Source organism: Euprymna scolopes, chromosome 8, assembly GCF_053919585.1.
Source record: "Euprymna scolopes isolate OS-2025 chromosome 8, ASM5391958v1, whole genome shotgun sequence".
Taxonomy (NCBI): Eukaryota; Metazoa; Mollusca; class Cephalopoda; order Sepiida; family Sepiolidae; genus Euprymna; species Euprymna scolopes.
Window position 1 is genome coordinate 119,282,381 of NC_136489.1, and position 7,698 is coordinate 119,290,078.

Consider the following 7,698-nt stretch of genomic DNA (forward strand, 5'->3'; position numbering starts at 1 on the left):
TAACTCTTAAGGTTTAAGAGATTTTATAATTTTTTTTATTTATTTATTTTGCAAAATCTCCTTTTCTTTAAAAACTATAAGAAACCCTTCCAATCACAGAATGTCATCAGTAGCACATATTCTGAAAGTCATATATTTAAACTTCTCGGCCTGACATTCTTGGACAAGAATATGAATTGAAATAAGTACATAAAAAAAGTAGTCTTTCTCTTCTAGATTAGAAAATGTCTTGCAGTATTCCATATCTCTCGGACGTCACCATTTGACCTTGCGTGGAGTATTGTTGCCATATCTGGGTCAATCAATAGCCTCTTCCTCTTGGGCAAGGTTCAAAAAAGGATTTTTGATATAATAGGTCCTGCATTGTCTGATGAACTCCGCCATTTATCACGGCACCAGTGGTGCATATTTATGATAAATTTACTATACTTGTATGATCCTTAATGAAAATAATCCCAACCCGCTTAACTGGCACCAACATTTTTTTTTTTTTTAGATGCTGGAAGATTTTTCTACTTTGATAACTTTCTTCAGATGGTTTGTCTTTGAAATTCTCTTCCTGTCTCCTATTTCCCCTGACAACCATTTTTATGAAATTTGTGGGCTCATTAGTATAACCCCTTGCTATTCAGGCACTCCTGCTCTTCCTGGTTTAAATAACTTCATTTTTTTTTACCTTTTTAATATGTCCTTCATGATTGTGATAAATGAAAAAATAAAACTTTTCAAACTTTTAACATTCCATAGTACATGATATGGTACAAAAATGATAACTTTTGTTTGGATCAATTTTTAAATACATTTAAAACAAATTGAAAAATAACGCTTACCAGTCCTGACATTTACATCCGAGTGATGATAATTTTGGTATGTGTAAAGGTTAGTTCACTTTTTTTTTTTTTTGTCTACTTTTAACAATAACTCAAATAACTTTATCATATTACTGATAATTTCATTAGAAATGAAGCATTTGGTTTTAATAAAGATAAACAATGATATATCAGTTGATTTTGTTCAAGCTAGGATAATGACCTGCCTAAAGAATGGAGTAGTGCTATGTTTGTTTGAAACACCATTTTTAATCGATTTATGGGTAGATGAATACTTTCCTTTGGTATTTTTGTTTCCATTCTTCAAGACATTTTCTCATGTTGAAACCTTACCTTTATCACTATTCTCCTGTTGAAAGGAAAATCAGGAATTCCAAAAAGGAAAACAGTCCAATTGAGTTTGGCCGGCTATAGATAATGTGCTGTATGTGATAAAACACCTTCACAAGGTCATTCCTGCAAAACTGTCTCATGATTTAACACTTGCAAATAAGGTTATCCTCAACAACTGTCTAGAAAGACTGGGTGCAGCTGCAGGATGTTATACTAGTACTGCAACAGCAGAATGCAGTTTTATGAAAAAAAAATACGTCCTAAGATGATCAAAGTTTGTGACATTTTACTCTCCAGTTTTATTCGGGTAACTTTTGTTGTGGCCTTTAAGTTGAAAAATAATTCTGCATTTCATGCCTCTTAGATATATCAATTTTTTTTTTTTTTTTTAGTAAAAGTACAGATTTTTCAACTGAAAAAAAAAAAAAATACCAAATGCATTTAAATTTAATTATTTTGCCCGATATACTTTTAACATGCTAAAATTTTTTTTTTTTTATAAATTCAAATTTTTATCAATATTCTTTTGAAATTTATAGTTCCATCAGAACTCCAAACTTCCCACTCTGCCTTAGTCAAAGGCAAGAAAGTGTTTAACTAAGGCAGAGTGGGAAAATTACCCCCCTTTCATACTTAGGATTAAAGGTATAGCAAGTCATTTTTGTTTACTACTACTTTACTTTTATTATTTCAAGAATGAAACTCCTCAATAGTTAAATGACAAAGAAACATTGTTTTTTTGTGAAAGTCACTTTGTTTAAAAACAATTTAATTTTATTCAATTTCAGCACATTAAAAGTATACAGATTCATAGACAATTAAGTTCTGCATTTGGTAGAAATCATTTGTATTTTTGTTAACAATTTCAACTTTACTAATTAGACTTGGGGCCCGTTTTTTTTTGGGGGGGGGGGGTCACCCTGTATTATGTAACATTGAAATACTATCGAAGAGGTAATCAATTAAAAGTTACCTCCCTTTATAAAATTTTTTCGCTTATGTCACTCCATAAATAGTAATGAGACTTCATCCTTCTCATTACAGACGGCCTACAGTTCAAACATAAAACGCAGCTAATAAAAACTTGATGGGAAGACAGTGTTCAAGAATGTTACAAAAGTCTTTTCTAAAAAGACATCCATATTGAGGTACAAAGAAAACCAACTAAACAAGATTATATTTTAAGCATTTATTTTTGTATTATTTAGTTACATAATAAGGTTAAAAATAAATATGTCACTTGGTTTACTGACCAGCAGTAGTTCACTAATTTCTCTTTTCCTGGTCACTTTCCAAATCAGAATTGTTGATTTTATATTTATTAATATATTCATAACTGGCTTTTTTTTTCTTTTTTTTTTTTTTTAACATTTCTTTCTCAGGCCTATGTTTTATGCAATTAGAATTAAATCCACAATTATAAAGTGTTGGCATAAACAGTCCAATCGATTTCATTGAAAGCATATTATATCCAGTTTGGCATTTCCTTTAATATTGTAAGCAAAATTGAAAGAGAGCTTTGAAGTGATAAATTTACATCAACATTCGTTATATACATAAGTTTATAAACAGTGGTCATTGAAGTCCTGCTTAACTTCCTCTTAAAATAACATTTTGTGTAACCCGTGATACAAGAGGATTTGTGAAAAGATTTTGTTTGTTTTCTGGCATCCTTTTTCTGTATTATTTAATTGGAAAGCAATACCTATTGTCAAGTAGTCATTTAAAATGACTGATTTTTACCCATAATCGGAGATTCAGAATTTTCTAGATATTTGTGCTTAAGTGAATGCAACAAGATTTGAATCTAGTTTGTTGATTCCATAGTTTGTGTCAGTAACCATTATGCCATGTACAAACTGCCTTTGTATAATTGAAAAACATTTAATGATTGTAAAAAAAATTTTTTTTTAATTCTGCTTACATATGTTTCTGTGATCATGCATTGTATTTCTGAAAGGAATCAGTTGCAGGCGTTTTTTTTTTTTTTCTAACCCATCAAATTGATAATATTTTACTATCATACTTATGAACAGCATCTGTATATCAATTTTTAATCCCCTGACAAAATTCACCCTTGTCTGTTCATCTGTCCGCACTTTTCTCAATAACTACGTCTCAGAATTTTTTGAAATTTTGCACAAACATTAATGGATTTTCCGGGAACAATCCGGTTGCCTCCCTAGGAGTGCCTTTTGGGTTATAAATGGCTAAAATTGACACTTTTATGCTTATTAAAAAAAAATTGATGGTTTGGATTTTTATAAAACTTTCTGAAAAGTAACTGATTTCTAAACAATTTTGTTTGTCTATACTTTGTGATAACTCAGGGGCTCTTTTATGACTAATAAAAACACTCCATTTTTGGGACTATATTACCACATTTGTCCAAAAATTTTCTGTCTATTTAGCAGTTTTGGATGGTGCTGAACTCAAATTTAAATATGTTAAGGCCTTGGGGACTTTTGGGGCTAAATGTGTGTGTGGGGGGGGGGCAAATTATGGAATTAGTTTTTTTTTTTTTTTTTTTTTTTTTTTTTTTTATGCCTCATTCACAGGGCACCATGCATGCTTCACTTTCTTTTTATCAACTGTCTCTGCACATTAAACTATTGGATGAAGAATAATTTCCTCCCTAATATCGAGCCATGCAACGGGCAACTTAACCTTGTGGTCACGAATGTAAAAAAGGAGATTTTTCTTTATGAGTCGGGTTATGTCATTCTCACGTTTCTTTGCATCTCATCAAAACTATTTAACCTATGGTGGGATAGCTTGCTCTTGTTCTGTCGGTCATGAATAGGCAGAAGTATTACTTTATTACATAACAAGTTCTCGTGTGAGTCTTTGTTATTGTATCTTGCACTCTGTGTACTTTATCCAATTGTAAAGCCATATGCTATGATTTTTTTTTTTTTTTTTATACAAAAGTCATTTTATTTTAAGATCTTAAAATCTCAAAACATAGAGATTTTGAACCTGGTCATATTTAGATGGGCGACCATTTGAGAAAACCAGGTCCTGTCAGCAAAAATCCACCCAAATGGGTACCAGCCTTGCTGGAAAATTTAATTATTCTCTATCAGAGATGGTTTAGACCAGCATTTCCTAAATTTTCTCAGGCTAGCACCCACTTTGCTTCTAGAATAAACTGCTATCACTCCTACCCTATAAACACATGTAAGCTTTTTTTTTCGAAGTTGAAACAATATTATAAAGAAAAAAAATATATAGTACACAAGCTCAACTATTAAAAAAGAACAGACAATTCCAATTCCGGTTGGATGTAATTCAAACATGAGAATTATAAGATTAAGAACACATGTGAGAACCTAATATCTAAAGAAGCTGCAGTTGAAGTGTTGATTCCTTTCAAATTCACAGACACCATGTGGATATAAATTTTGTGTAATTAGGTTTATATATATATATATGTGGGTGGGTGTGTTCTTTAGCATAAAAAATTTGCCTATTTTCTGTGCATGTCATTTATTTTTTTAGTTCGTGCTCCCATCAATATCAACACACCAGCCTCAAGTGTGATACTACTCACTTTGGGAAACATCGGTTTAGATGATCAGCTCAGCTTAATGTTATAAAACAGTGGATGGGTATCAGGTTGAAGAACTTTTTAGACTGTTAAATGCAGATGAAAGGATTTTTTTTTTTTTTTTTTTTTGCTAAATCAAGACTTGTCTAGTAATAATTGAATATTAGAACAAAATGGCTTTGTGGCAGTTTATACATCCAGATTACAAACAAATAAGATTTGAGGGTTAGTAAGAACATTTGTTAAACTAATTTGAAAACATTAATATATAGTTGCATGTGAAAGTAAGCAGTGCATGACTGGTAGCCAGTCTGTCCCACAATGCAATGTTTAAAAAACAAAACAAAAAAATGAACAATACACCATGTGATGCATTAATAATTATTAAGACGGTTTCTTTTATGGCTTCATTTTCAGTAATTAGGGTTTGTTGAATTTATACTGATCTGAAGTACCAGGTATATACTAGACAATTACAGATACATATTTCCAGTTGTGAGAAAAAAAAAAAATACTGGGTAAGCTGTATACCCCCCCCCCTCATCTCCATGTTGTCCGAGCAAAAGGAAAGAAAAAAAATTGAAAAATGACAAATTAGCAACCATAGTATACATTAGACCTGATCTATTTATAAGTAAGGGAAAAAAAACAAAACTTTAAATTGTATAAGGTTAAAATTATATTTTATAAACTTGTTAATTAACAATGATAAAACAGAATTTACACTTTCAGGAACAAAGTGTAGTATCTGTTCTGATACTATACTTCACCTTTTCTATCCTGTCAGTGGATGAGAAACCCTTCATGACTGAGACAATTATTTTTTTCCTATCCCGTGTCCCTTTTTGGGAGCTGGATTTCATCTACATTAAAAATCGACCTTGTGTCTAACTTTGCCCTCGTTGAGAGGCAAGTAAATAGGAACAGACCTTGTTAATTAACAATGATAAAACTGTACAAACTAAAGTTTCACACACAGTATTTCCAGTGAAAGGTGAAGCTATTGGGATAACTAAAATTCTAGATTACAATCAATATTATTAGTTTATCCTCTATTTGGCAATAGGAAGTGGATGATTGCAAAGATGAATGGGACTATAATACAGTTTTTTAAAGAGTCAAACTATTTTACACGTTATATACATTATGAATAGAAAGTTGCAGCAATATCATTTTTATTTCACTGTTTTTTTATAGAAGTGTTTGTAAAATTATTTTATTTCGTATATGAGTTTTTTTTTTAGCAATATTATAAGCTATTGTATTTTGCAACTAATTTACTCTTCTGAAAATTTAAAAACATTGAAATTTAATGCATCAAATTTAGGTCAAGTCAAAAGATTCAATGACTTAACTGAAATCGGTGTTGTTAATCTTGTACTTGCCTACAAACTTCTAAGGAAAGATTTTTTTGCAATTGTGACCAACCAGAAAAAAAAAAAGGGGGGATGAAAACAAATGAAAGTGAAAAAAAAAATTGTTTTAAGGGGGGGGGGGTTACAAAATAAAAAGAGGGGAAAAAAAAAACTAAAATGAAAGAAAAATAAATGGAACAGGGAGGTGAATTTTCTAATTTCAATATTAAACGGATTTTTTTTTTTCTTGCTGTTGAGTAGATAACACTTAGACATCAAATATCTTGCGTGCCATAACACCCTGTAAATTTAGAAAAAGAAAAAAAAATGAATATGTTAGAATCACAACTTTAGTAAAACTATTAAAAAAAAAGTGTGCATGTGCAAAGAAGCATCCTGAATTCCATAAATCCCATTCCAAAAATTCATGCAAAAGAAAAATTTATAGACTGAAGAGGAAAAAAAACAAATACTATTATATTTCATGTCAGTTTTACGTACATTGGAAATCAATTAAAATTGTACAAACTACTTATTGCTAGCCAAGTCATTATTATCCCTTTTCCTCTCAAATTCATTTTTATTAACCCCCCACTCATCTTTTCTTTGGTCTTCCTCTACAAACTGGACCTGCTACCTTAACTGTTCTACATCTAACTTAAAAACTCTAATCCATTCTTTCAATGTGGCCATGCCATCAAAATATCCTACACACATCTCCCTAATATACTCTCCAAATTTAATCTTAAGATCATCTTTGTCTTAATATTTCTCCTCATTGAATTTATTTCCTCAACTCTCATTGACCGTATTTGACTTCCATATCATCAAACTGTGTACATGATTCATAGACGACATAATCATGTTGACACACTGGTTCCCGTCAGATCACCAAAGTTAAGCAACATCGAGCCTGGTCATTACTAAAATGGGTGACCAAGCGCTATATGTAGGAGGACGTCGACACATCCCTGCAAGAGTTGCAAAAACCTAACATCGTCATCTTGCCTAACGGGGATGTACATGCGACTGAGGACTGCTTGTGAATTTCATACTCCCATAAAACTTCCTCCTTTGGAGGAAGGCGGTTAAATCCGAATAGGGTTAGTGCTGTTTCACACATACGATTAATAGATGTTTTCCTTGATTAACATTGATAATGCTGTTGGTTAACAACTTTGCAATCACACTAGCACCTACTTCACCTTGTCTTCCAATGTTATCACCAAGGTAACAAAACTTAGACAACCTCAGTAGCTTCATCATCCAAATACACTTTCTACACATTTGAGTTCTCATCCATCTTCATCTTGCACTTCAAATTGGTTACCCTCTCTCAATCTATTTGTAATTCCCTTGTACCTCTTGTGTACACAACAGGTCCAACTTTGCCAACTAAGCTCCAACCCAACCCAACCCATCACTGCAACGTTGCACCTCTGTGCCTGTTTTGCAAATATTTTAATGGAATGTGCTCTGATGAACTCATTGCACTTGTGCCCCCTCAGCATACATATCCCGACAAACCTGCTTCATAACAAAATCTCGCCCCTTCACTGAGGTCTCTAAAGGCCAAAGTTTTCTACTCTAATAGTTGCTTCCCTCGAACAGATAGACTTTGGAATTCCCT